This window comes from Mercenaria mercenaria, chromosome 8 (genome assembly GCF_021730395.1).
Source record: "Mercenaria mercenaria strain notata chromosome 8, MADL_Memer_1, whole genome shotgun sequence".
Classification (NCBI taxonomy): Eukaryota; Metazoa; Mollusca; class Bivalvia; order Venerida; family Veneridae; genus Mercenaria; species Mercenaria mercenaria.
Window position 1 is genome coordinate 23244805 of NC_069368.1, and position 18929 is coordinate 23263733.

The 18929-nt window shown below is 33.9% G+C and overlaps 1 long non-coding RNA gene across 1 annotated transcript; it reads left to right on the top strand.

Moving 5' to 3' along the window:
* Positions 1–4725: 4725 nt before the first annotated feature.
* Positions 4726–18299, top strand: LOC123560795 (uncharacterized). The gene is made up of 4 exons (XR_008371987.1): positions 4726–4956; positions 6368–6475; positions 16120–16326; positions 16746–18299. It is a non-coding gene; the product is annotated as an uncharacterized LOC123560795 (long non-coding RNA).
* The last annotated feature ends 630 nt before the right edge of the window (positions 18300–18929 follow it).

The following is an 18929-nucleotide window of genomic DNA, read 5'->3' on the forward strand; positions in this document are numbered from 1 at the left end:
AATAGATGTAATCACAAAAATGCTCATACTACAGTAGTAAAAGGTAAACTTAAGTATGCTCAGCATATTTGTGCTACATGCTGGCAAAAGGACAAGGTTAAATTACAACATCCGGAAAGCTCCACATCTTGCCCACATACTTTAGCCTGACTTGGTCAATTAGATATACAAATGACAAAGGGGGATAGTGTAGTAGACATTTTCTTACCAAAGTACTGCGTACAAAGAGAAAAACAGAAAGTTGTATTAAATAACACAGAGTCTCATATATGCAATCATGCGCAATCTTGTCAAATTTGCAGTGAAATAAAACATTGCAAATCCTTTACACAAGTAAAGAAAAAAATCAGGTTACACGAGACAGTAAAAAAATCTGGAAAATACAATTTCGAAAAATGTCGAATCAGGGTAAACGAACGTATTAATACTAACTATATGCGCACTATGTTGAAGTTATTCAATTATTCTGATTTGATAGTTTGTGATTTCCTAGAGTTTGGTTTTCCTTTAGGCTTCTCAGGGAATGAAAATTCTTTTTCGCCTACCAAAAATATTTGAAAGTACAAGAATTATAAAGGGGCAAATGAATTTCCAAATGAAATACAAAAATATTTGGTTAAAGAAGCTGAGGCTTCAGCTATAATAGGACCATTTAAAGATAATCCATTTTCAAACAATTTGCTTATTTCGCCATTGAACACAGTACCAAAAAATCAATGGAAAGAAGAATTATATTGGATTTGAGTAGTAGTACATCAAATGCAGTGAATGAATTTATTGACAAAGACTGGTATCTTGGTGAACCTGTCTCGCTATTATATCCAAAAATTGATGATTTTGTTAGCATGATTATCGCCAAAGGTCAGGGGTCATTGATGTTTAAAAAAGATTTAAAACGAGCATACAGACAAATCAGCATTTGTCCGTCACAATACAATTTAGTGTCCTTTGTATGGAAAAAACATGTATTTTGTGATACAGTTCTTTCAATGGGTTTACGGAGTGCTGAAGCTATTTGTCAGAGAGTAACTAATGCAGTATCTTTCATTTTATTTAACTTAGGAATAGCAGTACTAAACTATTTAGATGATTTTGCTGGTGTAGAGAAACCAAACTTGGCTCAAGCAGCTTATTTAACTCTTGGGAAAGTTCTTGTACAGTGTGGTATTGAGGAGTCCTTAGACAAAAGTTGCCCTCCTTCAAATGTAATGTCATTTTTAGGTGTTTTGTTTAGTACACTGAAGATGACTATGGAAATAACCCCAGAACGTCTGCAAGAAATTATGCAGTTGGTTACGGCTTGGTTAGACAAATCGAAAGCGTCATTAAAACAAATACAGTCATTGTTACGAAAGCTAAATTTTATAGGAGCTTGTGTCAAATCTAGTAGGGTGTTTATAAGTAGAATGTTAAACTGGTTGAGAGAATTGCATGGATCAGAAAAAAGTAGTTCACATGATATTCCAGTTGAAGTTAGGAAAGATTTGTTGCGGTGGAATTGTTTTTTACTATTATATAACGGTGTCTCCTTGATGACTTTAGGCTCCTGGTCTGAACCTGATGCAGTCTTTTCATCAGGTTCTTGTTTAGAAGCATGTGGCGGGTTCTGGAAAGGTCACTTTTTTCACAAACGTTTCCCTGAGCACATTTTGCAGAGAAATTTGCACATTAGCAGTTTAGAAATGTTATCCCTGGTAGTTTGTCTACATTTATGGGGAAAATATTTCAAGCATAACAAAATGCTTGTGCTTTGTGATAATCAGTCAGTGTGTATTCCTTTAAATACAGGGAAAGCACGTTGCCCTTTCTTACAATCTTGCCTTAGAGAAATATATGTTTTTGTGCAGCTGTTAATGAATTTGAAATTAAAGCTCAGTTTTTACCATCTCAGGAAAATCGCATTGCAGACCATTTATCCAGATGGCATTTAGACCAAATGCATGAGGAGCAATTCAGACAGTTGACAAATTTTTGAATGACTGGTAACTCCGTCTTACTATCATGGTGTGTTTATCTTGACAGATGAGAAGTTCAGTTTCTGTGATTTTAACCTGTGTTTAGTTTTATTTTGTTTGTCGATTGTATGATTGATGTATATTTTCAGAATCTCAGCTGACTGTTCTGAAGAAAGATTTAAAAGATACAAACAAAAAGACTTATGCCGAGGGTTCAAGAAGGAACCTTAAAATTCAATGGGAATCATTTATGATGTTCTGTACTTATTTCAGTCTGAATTATTTACCAGCCAGTACAGCTACACTTCAACTTTACTCACAGTTTCTCAGTAGATCTTTTAAATCTACTAATAGTATTAAGAATTATATCAGTGGAGTCAGAACTATACACTTGTTATTAGGGTACAGTGTTGATCACTTAAATTCCTTTTTAATAAATTTGTCGTTAAAAGGCATAGCAAAGTTTAATCTGCATATGGTCAAAAGGGCTGAACCAATGACTCCAGAATATTTAGAAAAAATTTACACGGTGTTAGATTTTTTCTGTACAGATAATCTGGTTTACTGTTGTTTATTCTTGTTTGCATTTTTTCTTATGACAAGAAAATCAAACTTGGTCTCTACTCATACGAAAGATTAAATTAAACCTAAATTTCTTTTAAGAAAAGATGTGGAAAGATCTAGATTGAATTTAATAGTCCATATGAAATGGACAAAGACCATTCAAGCGGGTGAAAGAGAATAATTGACTCCTTTAACTGTCATACCAGATTCAGTCTTGTGCCCAGTTAAGGCATTCAATGAAATGGTTGAAAAAATACCAGCCTCAGATGGGTCTCCACTTTTCATTTTAAGGTCAGGCAAAATTGTTTCCTACAATTTATTTCTATCAAAGTTAAGGTCGGTAATTAAGGATATTGGGTTAGATCCAAAACAGTTTTCAACTCATTCCTTTAGAAGAGGTTTAGCAACTCTAGCCTTCAGATTTGACATTCCAGCAGATCTCATTCAGCTTATGGGAGACTGGCGTTCTGATGCGTATAAGAATTACATTCAGTATTCTCTTTGTGATAAAGTTAAAGTTTCACAGTTTTATGTCAGAATATTAAGAGCATCATAAATAGGAAATAATTTAGTTAAAAGCAGTATGTGATCTGACATCAAAAATTATTATATGGAATTTCCGTCTTACAGAGGAAATGTTCTGATGATCAGTTGAAAGTGTTAACCTATTTTACATTATGTCCGCATAAAGTGTGTTTGACACATTGGGTAATTTAAATATAAAGAATTTGATAAATAACTTTTCATAATAGCCTAGAGAAAATTGCTCTGCTATTTACATTTTCTTACAATCTGTTTCCTATATTCAACTTGTGGGGAATTTCTGACTTAACAGAGGAAATTTTCTGTGGTCAGTTGGATGTTTTAACCTTCTGCGCAGTTTTCCTCGTTACATGTAGATGATTATAAGTAAATGAGGATTGTTAAAGACAGATTCATTAACATTTGAATGTAGGTAGTAAAATTTTGCTGAATAGTTTATCATACTCATTATTGTGTTACATATGAATAATCTTATGTACATATTCATATTATACTTTTACTAAATATACCTTTCTCATTGCAGATGTTGTTCGAAGAGTAGTTATATTAGGAGATTCAATTGTAACGTTTTTACCACCGATCGAGGGAGTTACTGTGCAGTCCTTTCCAGGAGCTACAGTTGGTAAATTGTCATTCCTGGTTAGCAAAAAGAGAGTTAATTTGTATGAGAAACGTGGGTACCAATAATATCAGTAACCAGGATTCACTGGCTTCTATGTCTTCCGATTTCTCAAATCTGATTGCCGCAATTAGAACTGAGAATCCTTCTATTCGTATAATAGTATCTTCAGTACTTCCTCGTCCGGTGGATCATGAGATAACAGAAAGTTGCATAAAAGAATTAAACCGCTTTTTAGAAGATATTCTAGCTGCTGATCTAGACTTTAAGTTTATTCGCTCATACAGACTGTTTTGTTTTAAAGGTTCTGTGAAACGTTACTTGTTCGCTAAATTAGACGGAGGCTTTCATTTAAATTCTGAAGGTGCAAATCGGTTAAGACATTTCTTTTTGAGAGTTATTTCGACTCTTTCATAAAATCAGCAGTCTAAAACTAATACAATATTTGCAATCCTTAATTACAACATATTTGAAATCTTTTTGGTCTCAATTGTAGATTTCACAGTCTCAAGTCATTGTTATTAAGGTAAAGAAGAACTGTTTCTTAAGTTATTGTTTTGCTTTTGCTTTGTTTTATTGGCTGTTATTTGGCGGATGTTAATGGAATTTGGACAGTTTAGTTAAACACTTGAACTTTACCTTACAAATGGATTTCATTTCCATAAGTTGAACTTGTGAGTATTACTAAGTAAGCAGTTGTAGCTTATTTATCTGTCTTTGTTTATTGAATCATTTGATCAAATATATTTTGAATTGTGACACATCTTAAGATCATTAAATTTATTAATATATTTGGTATTGTTGTTTCTGAGTAGTAGTTTTAAGCCAGGAGTTAATCTGTCCAAAAGGACCAAGATAAGGGCTGAAGTTGCGAGCCAGAGTGCAATCCATTACTTCTATACAGCGAGAGTGCACAAAATGGTGACAACTAGCCCACTTGTTAAACCTCTAGCTATCATTAAGAAATAAGATAAAATTAAAATATAGACATTATTTTGAAAAAGGCTATACATTCCTGTAATGACTAGTGATATGTAGGTCAGGGTAAAATTGTGTACATAATCTAATGTAAAAAGGCATGATCATGAAGTGCTGAAATTATATTCTGGTTGGATTTTATATTCATACAATGGATATTACTCTCTTAAAGAGAGGTGCTTCAATCAATATTGAAGGAATATACCTGTGAAGAAGAAGAAGAAGCAGATAAAATCTGACGCAATTTTGAAAGGAAAGCTGAAGAAGAACGAGGGACAGGAAAGAGTATCGTCGCTGGTACTTTTTTAGCATTATATATATTTTCGTATGTAACTGCGTCTGCTTCAGATTTATATTTGATCACCGAAGGTAAATACCTATGTGAATTGATAATTTTCTAGTAGCTTCTATAGAAAACTAGAAATGTGTCACAGACACGGATGCCCCCGCAACATGAGAAAGGTCACAGGCATAAGTTATTTTTAGTAACAACTAAGGGAAGTTAATGTTTAAAAAAATCCTAGATCCACACAAAAATCCATACCAGGTAGAGATAGGTTAAAATACTTCTCAAAATTGGATGTAACATGCATGTTGTACTACATAAAAGTGGTCTTGTTTTTTTCCCTACAACCAGTAATAAGAAAGTTACAACACAAGCTATTTATAGTAACAACAAAGGGAAGTAATTCTAAACTAGGGACATGACTCTTGCGCATGGCATTCTGTCTCATGAGGGTATACAACTGAGGCAACTTACATCAAAATCCTTCCATGCATGAAGAAGAAATGCTCAAGACAAAATCATTCATGTACCCAGGGACCTGGATTTTTGCAAATGACACATCGTCTATCCATGCTTATTATTTGCGTCAAATCATTTTGAAATCGGACAATGGATGTCAAAGTTATTGACCGGACACGAAGACCATATTATCAGTATATATGTAGTGAAAATTGGCTAAGGTCAACCAAGGACTGTGGCCTTGACCTTTAAGCTAGGGACCTGGTTTTGCGCATGACATTTTATCTATCCATGCTTATTATTTGTGTCAAATTATTTTGACATCGGACTATGCACGTCAAAGATATGGACCGGACGCGAACATCACCCTTTTCCGAACACACGGACGGACAAACAAACACACACACGGACAGGGGTAACACTATATGCCCCCATCCCTCCCCCATTTTATGACGGGGGCATAAAATGGTGTTGTGTTTTAAACTATCAACAATACAGGAAAGCATGCACAGGAACTGTGTTTTTTTACATGTTTGTACGACCAAGTCAAGATGGTTGCAGCCTGTATATGCCTAGTTTCCACCCCCCACCCTCTCCCTTTGTTTCTTCTACATCCTTTGCATGTCAGCCTCGATCAAAAAGAGGTAAATATCTACTTTTAACTATTCATATCAGTCAAAACATATCTTAACTATACGACATACGTGCTGATTTAGTCTATACATATAGATTCTAGTTTGTTTATGATCGTACTTAAGGATCATGTAAACACCTTTGAGACAACCCCTCGGGTATATTTTCATTTTGGAAATCATACCTGACAGACCCGTAATATTCATAACATATACATACATAATTGTTCAGAAGCGGTAGAAAATATTTTCTGTAAAGGTCATCTTGTTCGGTAACATGTATTTTGTCTTACAACAAATGTACTTCGATTGTCCAAATTCTATTTTGTAGAAAATCACACTGGCCATAGCTTTCGCAGAAGCGGTGGTTCCAACGCCGCGGCGGTGGAGGATTCGTCGAAGAAGCGGTGGATAAATATGGCCGGCTGACTACATTACGGTAAGTTTTTTAATGAGTTTTCCCATATTTATTCACGTTTGAATGAAAACAACCAGTGAGACAGGAACCCACATGTGTACTCTTCCAGCCAAAAACACTTGTTCAGTGCAATTCTTTGTCATTAATGTAAACACTTCTGTACCGTTTGACGAGGGACTGCCGTTTTTGTAGAATTGCCATCGAAAATGATAAAATATTATACAAAGCGACCCCTGAGCACTTTTGCCTCAAATCGTACGTATGACACTGTCAAGCAAAAACTATTTCTTAGTAATCGGTGAATTTTTATTGCAGGAATATAAGATAATCAACCAAAAAAGGATTCCAACGCAGTGGCGGTGGGAACAATTGCAACGCATTGCGGTGTATCTTGTTTCTTTTATGTGCGTGACGGACTTATAACTTAACTAAACTGCACTTTTCCCGGTAGTTTGAATGGGGTATGTCAATGAAATCACTTTGACATTAGACAGCAATAGAAACCGAATGTTTAGTAATAATACACTATTGATTTGCACTTCCGTTCTGTTGAATACGTACACGAAAAGTAAGTTTAAAGTTTTGAAACATAATCTACTGCCAAGAAATAACACCATATCACCATATTCTTTCGTACCAAATGCACTTTCTTTATGATTGTTTATGGAACGCATGAAAGATTTCTTTAACTTCATTTTCACTAAATGTATACAAATTATCAACTGACAGAACCGATTGTTTGATTAATTGCTGACCCCACGCGTGCCTTTTACATCATATAACATACCAATTTGACTAATGAAAAAAACATTACTAATACGTTGCATATACCATAACAAAATGCCATTGAGCAACTGCGTTATATGAATTAAGACTTTTTACAAGTAGACTGATTTGTCTCTACTTCTACAATATCCTTTTCTTTTCTGAGGTTTAACCACAGGGTTTCGAAATGTCATGAACAATGTTTAGATTTTTTGTTTTTTATAAAAAAAGGAGAAACAGAGTACAAACAATTAACAATAGACAAACAGAAAGCAATGATATAACAAATAATAGACAATAACTTCATTCACATAAAAAAATGTCACATCGCCATTTTATTTTACTCCTTGTCCAAGTGCCAAGATGACGACAAAGAAACAACTAATTCATACGCCGTCAAAATATATAGAAAGATTTGATAATTCGAGAGAATAAGAAATGGTTGACGATGTTTTATTTGATGAAATTTCAGGGGAAGCATCGGCAGATGAAAATGAGTGCCTAAGAATAGGATCTGATGAAGAAGTACTTAGGAAATCTTCTTCTGAGGCGAGGGTTCTTTTTTTTTTTCACTATGCTTATAAAAAAATAGAAAAAAAATGAAAACTCCACAGGTCGCTTAACACAACAAAAACGAAAATGTTGCAGGCTCGGTTTGACTGAGACTGTTCATGGACGGTAGTGGAAATGCAAGCTACCTTCCACGCCCTCTAGCCCCGGGTTGAGCAGAACTCAACATTTACACATGCTAAAAGTAAAAAAAAAAACAACAAATTAGAGACATCCGCAGATATAAACCTAACAAAAAAGACAAAATACCCCTTACATAACATCGCTCTGCTTTTTATCCCGTGTAAGGTAGAACAATTGTACCACTTTACCGAATTTCATGCTTTTTTATTGTTTCCTTGTTGACGTATTGTTTCATTTTACTTTCAGCTTTAATTTCAATAGGTTTTTCATACATAGTGAACAGCAAAGATAAGATGCGTATACTGTCATTAATCCTTACCAGCAAATGACTGTACTGTCATTGAGTTCTCATCTTATTAACACAAATGGATTTGTATGAAGAGGTTATACTAAGGAAATATATCTAAAGGATAATGTTTTGGTCTCATCATATTTCCCGCTGGTCTAGGAAATCGCAGTTTTTGACGCATTAATGCCAAAACTGTCAGAGTTGTTACTTTAAAATCAAGGTGATGATAAAGATTACACAACTGTAAAAGTGGTGTTATTGTTAATATGCAGGAGACAAAGACTGAGCAAAAGATTATATTACACATGGCATGTTTTGAATTTTTGTTAAATAAGAATTAGATTAAATAGAAAAGAATTTTATGAAAAAAAAATATTTCCATACATGTACCTACTTACCCAGCCTTTGATATCATGGGTCACAAGAAAGGAAACAACTATGTTTAAGGTTGGCTTTTCATTTTGTTGTGTTTGACCGTAATAAATTAAGAGAGAAATGAATAGCAAAAAATCTCAACTTCAAATCCAACCTAGGGACTAACTCTATTTACAGGCGGCACTTTAAGAACGAAAATATCGGCATTCATTTTTGGCCGGGTTTTCGAAGAAAAATCTGCTTGTAGATTATGTCTGTCCGGGCGGATGGATGGATGAATGGGTGGATGGATGGAATAATGAGTCTCATGTTAACCTTTTTGTTAACTCAATATCTTGACAAGTGTTTCACCTAGGGCATTGAAACTTCATAGGTATGTTGGTCTTGATATGTACAGACCCCTACTGATTTCTGGATCACTTGATCAAAGTTCAAGGTCACTGCAGGGACCTGAACATTGAAAATGTTTTCCCCTCAATATCTGGACAAGTATTTAACCTAGGACCTTGAAACTTCATAGTATGTTGGTCTTGTTGTGTACATGACCCCTAATGATTTTGGGATCACTGGGTCAAAGGTCGTCACAGGGACCTAAACACTGAAAATAGTTTCGCTTAATATCTGGACAAGTATTTCATCTAGGACGTTGAAACTTCATAGGTGTGTTGGTCTTGATGTGTACATGACCCCTATTGATTTCAGAGTCACTGGGTCAAAGGTCAAGGTCACAGGGACCTGAACACTAAAATAGTTTCCGCTCAATATCTGGACAAGTATTTCACCTACATAGGTATGTTGGTATATTTTCTGATGGTCGCGTCCGTAACAGCATATAAACATCCCTGAGCTGAATGTTTTTAGCTACAAGAAACTTTGATATGATATATGATTGATCATAACAAAAGAAGCATTAGCACCTGCTTAAAGTATCTTTGATTTTTTTAATGACAGTTGATTGATAATGTTTAAAGAAGCGTATCCTTAAATACACCAGAATTTTGAAATAGTGTTGTATTATTTCTGTATAGGGAAAGTATGGGTCCTCCCCCATATGATTTTGCAATTTGCGATAGCTTAATCCTGAATTCTAAGGGGATTTCAACAAATTATCAGAATAACATATATAGATAAATTATAAAATATTAAATCTAAATACAGTTTCTGAACCAAGAATATGGCATTCAGAGTAATGGATTATTATTTTTTTAATCTGACTTGGAGCCTGATTTTTTCATTGGTATGGGAATCAGAATTTTTTTTTTCAATAATATTTTTTAACACCAAAGACAGGAATTTTCTAGAATCTGTTTAACTACAAATGCTTGACAATAATCTCGATATCATATTGAAAAAGAAATTATGTAAATTGGAAAAAAATGAAATATTTTTTCTTACCATCAATACTTATTCGAAAATTTACTTTTATATGATTTTAAAACTTTATGATAACCAGTACTACAGTTCGTTTTCGTATACATCATGTTTATAAACAATAGAGATTGCGTTTAGTAACCTAAACTGAGGGTTCCATATTTTAGTGTGTCTTGTATAAGAAAAACGTGAGCTCAAGCTAAAACAAAACATAATCAAAAAGTAGAAAGGTATTTTTGTAAGTAGAGATATTTTGGTTTGAAAACATGTAAACACGTATGACCTAGTAATCGAACTGTTGTTTGTTTATTTCATTTATTAATAATAAAAATGAATTGACAATCCTTTGATGAGTTCGAGGTGTAACACAGGATGTTTACTTTGCTAACAATGTGCTAATCTAATCACATCTACATTAATGGGACTATCGACAGGTGCTAAAATGATTGCTTGAATAAACAATTGATTGTACAGTTTCAATTTAATTCATTCGAGGTATAAAAACTATGTAAAATCATTCAAGGAAAACGTAGACTCAAAAGCAACTGGATTGTTTATGCACGACCAATTTCCTCCAGAAATTGTAGCCCAGAGAAAGAGACTCATTCCAATTATGAAAAAGGCAAGAGCGGACCATAAGGAAGCTTATATAAAATACAATAAGCTCATAGTGGACGGCAGTATTTACAAGGACGGTGCATACGGAAAAGTCGCGTAGGATATACACGAGAGTGATGTGTCAATTGCAGTGTGGAATTGTAACGGTCTGTCAAGATGGAAGATGAGGACTTCTGTAGTTTAATTTCAAAATTTGATTTGATTTTCCTTCTTGAATCGTGGACTAGTAATGACGGTTTGATAGAATTCGGTGGTTATAAATCATATAGTTTTTACCTCAAATTTCAACATAGAAATGCCCGAAGATGTAGTGGCGGTATCGTCCTTTATTGTAGAGATCCTATCTCTTCAGGAATAACGGTTGTTCGTAATCATTTTGACACAATAATTTGGATAAAGCTAGACAGTAATTTTTTCAACACTACTACAAATATATTCGTATGTGCATCATATTTATGGGGCCAGGAGTCCCCAGCTTATAATATTGCAAATGTTAATTTGTTTGAGGGTGCCGTATATCTTTCTTGATATACCGTCAGTTGATCATGTGACCTGTGATATACGGTCAGTTGATCATGTGGCCTTATGATCGATATTGTTGTCATAAGAAATTTTGCAACGAAACCATCACCATTGTGTTGGAAATGAGTGGTCAAATAATGAGTTTTTATTCAAAAACGAAGAAGTTATTGCGATTTTGCCGGTAATCACGTCATTATATAAGTGACGTAATCACGAATAAGACGTCATTAAAGCGGTTGTCGCACACTTATTTTTGTAAAATAAATTGCCAAATATCGGAAAATGAAGTAATGACAAGATAAATAGAATAATAGGTTAGTGCCTAAGATGGAGAAAGTTTATCTGGCTCGGCTCCGGACGTTATCAGGTTCGCCTTCGGCTCACCCGATAACCTCCTTCACCTCGCCAGATAAACTTTCTCATCTACGGCACTAACCTATTATTCTCTATTTATCCGTTACGACAGAATTAACTCAATAATTGATGGCTGTGATTACGTCCCTGACGTTCCACTTTCGCGAATATCAATGGATAGGCAATGTAACGCCAACGGCACCAACTTATTGGACCTATGTAAATCAACGGAAATTCGGATTTGTAACGGTCGTTTTCCAAACACAGAATCATACACTTATTGGGGATATAACGGTAATTCGGTAATAGATTACATTTTGTGCAAACAATGTGACTATGAGATCATTAAAACGTTTGAACTTAACATGTTTTAGGATCCCAAGATCTTACAATTTTGTGTCTCGGCGAATACCCATGAAATGCCGTATATTGAGCAACCCTGCTTGAATAAAATAAAATGGAATCCTGAGAAACGGACTGAGTACAGAAGAGGACTGATTTCAAAATTACCACAATTCAATTATATTTTTGAATCAGTGGACAATGTCAATGAATCGACAGTGAATAGAGTAGTTACCGAATTTGTCGATCTGATTAACGGTGTTGCTAAACCGCTATTTCTACAAGAAATACGCCCAAAGGGCTTACACACTTATGAATTTAACAGAAATGCTGCATTTAAAAGATCAGACTGGTTTGATTAATCATGTCAGGATAAAAAACAGGATTATCTTGAAGCTTTAAAGTGTTATAATCAAACACAAAGTAACGAAAATAGATTAATTCAAACGTCTAAAAAGCGTGCTTACAAAAAATGGATTAAAACTAAAAGATCGCAATTTAAGGCGAATAAAATGAAAGAAATTGAAAGTTTAAAGTAAAAAAAAACACAGGAGTTTTGGAAATACTTTTCAAAACGGAAAGGCAGAACAGGTAGCAATATATCAGCGAATGACTTCTATAATTATTTTAAAAATCTGGCAGACGAGATCAATATTACGTTTGATGACGAAAGCGAAGATTTTTGTCGTGAACAGAGATCGCCAGATGACCCTATTTTTGAAGAATTAGACACTAATATAACAGTTGCTGAACTTCAACGCGCGATTAAAAACCTAAAGCGCGCCAAAGCAGGCTCAAGTGATGACATAATTAATGAATATTTCATTAAAGCTGGGGATATTCTTGCTGCACATTTGGTGGACTTGTTTAACATTATATTTTCAAGTGGCCATTTTCCGTCTGCTTGGATGGATGGAATAATCATTCCCTTGTTCAAAAAAGGTGATGAAAATAATGTAGACAATTATAGAGGAATTACACTTGTTAGTGTTATATCAAAGCTTTTTACATCAGTACTTAATACTAGACTTACAGACTGGTGCGAGGCCAACAATATAATAACATTTAGTCTATGCTAATTAGAGGACACTCAATTCTGATTATACGTAAATCACAAACACCGCAAAAGCGGTATTGTACTTAAAACTTTTTGGGACCGGATATTGGTCACATGTCAATCAGTGTAATATATTGTAATGATGCCTGTTCGGAACTAAACAATTTTGTGCAATGCAAAAGAAGGCTATGTTCAGTTTCTTTTATGTGCATATTTACTTTTTGCCGTTTTCACTGCTTTCTAATTCAGTTTTTTCTTTCACTTACTTATTTCTTTAACTTTGTTTTGTCTTTTGCAGTTAGCTGTAAGAAATTTAGAAAATATAAACGAAGTTGTGAAATAATATTTTCACGGAGAGACGATTTCCAATTTTTAAACTGGGTGAATGTAAATTTATGTGAACAAAATTAGAAAAAAACGGTAATAATGGCGGGGTGGGGGATGGGGTGAGGAAGCCTAGATTTTGGCAGTGGGCCAATGGATTTCTGTCTTCACCTGCACTGTTGGGGGCTAATGACCATCACAGTATGGTTCCAATAAAAAAGGGTCATTGTTTATTGGAGAGTCAGTCTACCTTACAAGTGTATCAATTAGTGAGAAGTGGAAACAATGTAATTTATTTTAAATTAATGAATAATTGATAACTTGTAAAGTTATACTAGTTGTTTTTTTTTTGTTTGTTTGTTTTTTGTATTCTTATGTGAAGAAAAATATTTGTTGATCAAACACAATAATAAAATAATGAGAAACTTAATACTTAAAGAAATATGCAAGTTTTCATTTTTTCAAATTCTGTCTGGAGAATTGTGATATTTCAGAAAAATGTGACTTTCACTCATCTAAAGCTTGCAGAATACTGTAAATAACATTTGTCTAAAACTGAAAACAGAATGTGCATTTCAAAGTTACAAAGCAAAGCATGAAAAAGTTACTTTTGGCAACATACTGAAAATGAAAATTCAGTATAGATGGAACACAATAATTTTATATTCAAATAATGTTGATCACATGAATACAAGAAAATCAATTTTCAATTGGAAAAATATTGTTTGTCAGCACAAAGAACTCATGAAGTTTTGTGTTTTATTATCATTATTATTTTCAATATTATTACTGTATATTTTATCATCCTATATATAATAATAATAATATAATAATAATAATAATAATAATAATAATGATTATTATTATTATTATCATTATTATAACATTAAAGTAATAGTTATTATATCATATAATATCAAAATAATAACTTTTATTATTATCATTCCACATTCACTGAAGAAAAATAAATTTCTTTCAGCTCCACTGCACACATCTTCATGGTCTAGTTGGGGTCCCTGCTGTGCTAATTACCCTCTAATCAGTTATGTTACATAATCGCTGATAAGCAGCAGATAAGATGGGGGTTGTATATTGGATTGGGGGGGGGGGGCACTTATATAGTAGTGAATCTAGGCCTTTAAAAAGGGGATAAAGGGGTGGGATTATGTGTGCTGTAGGTGAAAGTAGGGAGCGGGTCCAGCGACGGCGACGGTGCTTTCAGGAGTATGATTTGTTCTAATTCTTCTGTTGAAAAATGCGATTTTATATTTAAGGAAAGTATATGGTAAATGAAACAAACGGACGCAAATTCAGTTGAAGTGTGAAGTCAGATTGTATAAAGAATATCATAACCATTGTTACATAATGATTATATGCATTATTTTAAAAACATCCGGCATATACAAAATCTAATTCATTCTCGCATTCGCAAGCTTTTTTTAAAAATGATTTATTGCCTTATTTGGATCCGTTAACAATTTTATAACTTTGATCCTTTTTATGCCCCTGACAGATAGTTAACTACTGTTTGAATCAACATGTGAGGCACAACTGTCTTCCAATGCAGAATCAGTTAAACATCGTAAATTCAATTCACGTGCAACTGTGACATTTAACGCTTAAGGCAAAGAAAAATATCTTTTAAGTATGTGTAAGCAGATCATTTAAATAAAATCTGCTTCTCCTTAATTGTTAGCAAAAGCAAATCGCAAATTTAAATTTTATTTTCTTTTGCGTTGATAAATTGATTTGTGGAATTATGCCGCTGATAATAAATAAATAGGTAAATGTTTTATTAACGTGACATGTGCATAAGTATTAAAACACATATACACAAAATAATACAGCACCCGGCTAAATGTTCCTAAAAGTCACCAAAAATCATATACATGTAATTGTCTTAAATTAAATATTGCGAACATGCTTTACCCTAAAAGTATATTCTGTGGTTCTTGTTCATAAACAATTCAACCATCAGCTGAGTAATATATATCACTGACATGTGCAGACAACAATAAATTAGAACGTCTTTTTTAACTTATGAATAAAACCAATGTATGTAAACGATGAAACAAAAGAATTTGAAGGACTACGTATTCAGAAAAACGTTTGACCATATTGTTAAAAGTATATTCTATAAGTTTCTGTGGTTAATTTGCTTTCTTAATAGCTGTCGTTCACATTTTAAGTGCAATAAAGGGAATTTTTAGTTTCGGTGAGATTTCTTTAATTCACGAGATCAGATTTTATTTGACTTGCTACAAAAATTCAACCTTAACATAAACCCGTAATAGATGATATTGTCTTTATTGAATAAAACGACTCAGATTTTTTTACGGTTATCGTTTCTTTTCTCGCTGCGCAGGCGCAATAATCTCTCGTTTCACGGTTCTCGTTTAACGATGCGCATGCGTATTTCATTTACACGTTTCTCTTTGTTGCACACGGTTATCGTATCATGAACACTTACCTAACGGATACCGCCTCTTTTCCCGAAAGCACGGAAATTTATCGCAAGCGCCACTGTATATAGTAAACATTACATCATACGATAGTATTGTAAGGTTGTAGTCCAACGCCCTAATGACATTTAGTACTACTTCAGCGAATGAATCAGTTGCTGTGCGTCAAAAGCTCATGTCACACCATCTCATGAAATATGCTCACATGACTGTTCGTTTTGCATTTCATAGAAGAAATAAAACGATTTACTAATACTATTGTTACGTATCAAAATAAACGTGTAAGATTGTCGAATGTCATGATTTTATATTTTAAAAATATAAAAAGTGATAAAAAGGAGTCGTCATTATTCGTATTGATCGGTCAAAATTTCAATGTCACATGTTACATTTACATACGTCTGTGTCTGTGTTGAAATATGATTGATTTCAGTATGGAACGCTCTCAAATGATTGGATTTGATAAACTTATGAATGTTTATATGGTTTGCAGGTCCTGGTATCACTTGCAGCACACCTGGAGGTTCAGTAACTGTAACGGAGTTGGTTCCTAATCCTATGGTGATTGTCCCGGATTCTTCTAGTAATTCCAACGATTTGACTGAACCTGTTCCACCGAATTTGATACCTAAGAGGCCACCCCTTACGACCATTGATAGTAATGTGATAGACATTGTTCAGCCTAAAAGGGAAATCTCAGGTTAGTTACTTTCAACTTGCACAATTTCTTGATGAGTTTTCTGGGTTTTTTAATACATATGTAATTAAAAAATATAGAAAAGCATTAATTGATTGATATGCAGTTAAATCCTCGTGCTGTGTTTGTGCTGTGTTTGTGAACATTTCACTGATTAAGCCGGCCATTGGTTCAAGTCCCGGTAATAACATGGCTGCATAGAGTGAAAGAATTCGAACATAATACAATATTTTGCTTATTTCTACATTAAGTCATATAAGATGTAAATAATATTCTTTTTTTTAAACTTTTCAATCATTTGTAGAGGAAACCCCGATAATAAGACCACCTCGCTATTAAGACCACTTTTTTAAAGAACCATAGGTGGTCTCTTTAGACGGATTCTACTATATATATATAATTATGTTATTTAATTTTTACAGATAATGGTAGATTTGCTGTGCCGGTGTCATCAGCATAAAAGATCGAAAAACAAACAGTATTCCAAAGAAAACTAGGGATGCAAATAAATGGGCTTTGAAGGTATGGTCTGACTGAGCAAAATTTAGAAACAGCCAGCCAGCTTCTGTATTGGAAAGTAGTTTTCCAATCCCGGAAGATATAGGTGATTTAGATGACAGTATGATCAACTTCTGGGGTCAACGATTCATTATGGAAGTTAAGAGACAAGATGGTAAAGACTACCCCCTAATACACTGACTCAGATTGTCAGTGGCTTGCAGAGATATCTTACTACTATTTGTAATAGAAACAACATCAACTTTTTCGTGAAGGAAGTCAGTTCAGTGAATTTCGTAGATGTATTGATACAAGAATGAAAGAACTCCATGCACAGGGAGTTGGAATTAAAAGTAATTCTCCAGATCCTGTTACTATGGAAGCTGAATTACAGTTTTGGGAGTCAGGTGTTTTTAATTTTGACACATCTGTAGGTTTGAGCAACTCTGTGTTTTTTTATAACGGGAAATTATTCGGATTTAGAGGGTTTCAGGAACATGTCAGTTGCCAAGCAGACCAATTTGAGATACGTAAAGATAGTGCGAAGGACTTACGTTATATCAAGTTTACTCTCGGATTTCGCAAAAATTCGCAATGGGGACTGAAGAGCCGGAACCCTGCAAATAAGCCACTTGTTCACTACGAGCAAAAAGATAGAAAATATTCTATAGTTGACCTGTACGAACGGTATTTGTCATTAATACCAAGGGTTGGTGCTTTATACAGGAAACCTGTCGGTAATTATGATGAAAATGGTTCACCAAAATTTTGTGCTGCTTCAATAGCACAGCACGCTATCAAATCTATGATTAAGAGATTTTACGCGGAAGCTGGGATTGATACAAATGACCGTAAAATAAGTAATCACTCTGCTAGGGTTACCTTGTGTACTACACTGTGTAATAAAAACTTTCCTGACAAAGCCGTTATGAGTCGAAGCAAGCACAAAAGTTCAGCTGTTCAGTTTTACCAGAGGGAACAGTTTGAAAATTTAAATAATATCAGTAAAGCACTCGAACCCAGTGTGTTGAAACCAAAGTGTGATGAAAACCCTTCGATTTAGACTGTTGCAGCTACGACATCTTCTTGTAAGGGTATAAAGACTGAATCTGGTGTAAAATCTAATATAAAGAATTAATTTGATGTAAAATCTTTGAATGATAGCTCTGTAAAAAATGATGAAGATACTTTAATTATTAATGTTCCAGGCAGTGTGTAAAAGTTAATAATCCAAAAGAAGGATGGAAAAAAAGATCATAATTGAAGTGTAAAGTTTATAAGTTCAGACGGTGAACTTCCCTTGAAAACTGAATAGTTCAATTATTCTTTATTATCAAAACTATAAATTCAGTAAATATTACTGGAAGGTGATTTTGGATTATTATAATATTATATTTTAAGGATATTATTAGCTAAGGTAAGCTGCTTTGGTTTTAGCTGTTTAGGATCAACTGTCCTGTATTAAAGTTAAAACATTTTTGTGGTTTTGTTTCCTTTCAGCCATACCAAGTGCTTGCAGTTATTCTCGCTTTATTGTAATACCATTTGTCTAATTTTATATACGGGAAAGCCCCAGAACATCATCACTTATACATGCGCATCACTTTGCGGCGTTTGCTGAATTGCGCATCGTCATTGCGCATATTTGTCCCTCCCATTATCATTATGAATACATTTATAGAACTGCGGTACTATGTTACATAGTGCGTTCTATGAACCAATTTTTACATAGTAAACAATCTTGTTCGTTCTATGGTATTTAGAACTCTCGAAAATTATAAAATACAGGAATTTCATTGGCTGACAAATAAAGCTGCACACTAAGTCCCGCTGGAATGCCATTCATAAATATTCCAGTAGATATAAAATATGATTCCTTTTCCTGTTGATTAAAGTTATACTACAAAACGCATATTAAAATTGATGGCATGATGTAAATGTGTATTTCATTTTTATTTTCATAAAAATCAATTGTACTTAAATAGACCTATAACTTTGTATATCTAACCCGAGTCAAAATATACCCAAGTCAAATGGTTTATCGCGGCCAGAAATTTGTACAAACCGGACAGAAGTTGCGAAATTGTCATTTGTGCTGGAATGAAGCG